This window comes from Meleagris gallopavo, unplaced genomic scaffold, assembly GCF_000146605.3.
Source record: "Meleagris gallopavo isolate NT-WF06-2002-E0010 breed Aviagen turkey brand Nicholas breeding stock unplaced genomic scaffold, Turkey_5.1 ChrUn_random_7180001999783, whole genome shotgun sequence".
Lineage (NCBI taxonomy): Eukaryota > Metazoa > Chordata > Aves > Galliformes > Phasianidae > Meleagris > Meleagris gallopavo.
In genome coordinates, this window is record NW_011257665.1 from 1 (window position 1) to 585 (window position 585).

Here is a 585-nt window from a genome sequence, read left to right on the forward strand (position 1 = left end):
CTACCACAACCGCAAAGACAACCTGCAGAACCTGAAGAACAGGGGCCTTGTCACCGAGGATGGCAAAGTAGGTTTGGATGAGGCCTGACCAGCACAGGTCTCCTCTGCAGGGGTTTCCAGACAGCCGGGGAGGGGCCTGGCACCCCAGTGTGGAGTCCCCTTGGCCCTGGGAAGGAGGGAGGAGGCAGCGTCCCCACGGCTGGGGAGGGAAGGGTGGAGAGGAGCAGCTCCCCTGCTGCTGGGGGCCTGCACATTTCTGGAAGGCTGTGTGGGTAACTGCCACAACAGTTCTTGGGAGTCATCTGCCCTTGTCTCTCTGTAGGTTGTCTGCACTCTGAAAGAGTTCAACGAGTACAGGCAGTACCTGACCAGGCTGAAGCTGGAGCGGGAGAAAATAAAGAGGCAAAAAGAGGTAGGCAAAAACCTGGTGTTGGTAGGCACGTGTCCGTGGCATGGCACCGAGGGCACGGGCTTTACTTGATGGATCTGAGATGGGGAATGCAGAAAAGGTGAGGGCTGGGCTAGTGTTCCCTGCGGCATGGAAAGGACAACCCTGCCTGGGCTGATTTATCACAGCACGCTGGC

At 58.3% G+C, this 585-nt stretch overlaps 1 long non-coding RNA gene across 1 annotated transcript; it reads left to right on the top strand.

Moving 5' to 3' along the window:
* LOC109365267 lies at window positions 1–413 on the top strand. The gene is made up of 2 exons (XR_002110876.1): window positions 1–67; window positions 323–413. It is a non-coding gene; the product is annotated as an uncharacterized LOC109365267 (long non-coding RNA).
* The last annotated feature ends 172 nt before the right edge of the window (window positions 414–585 follow it).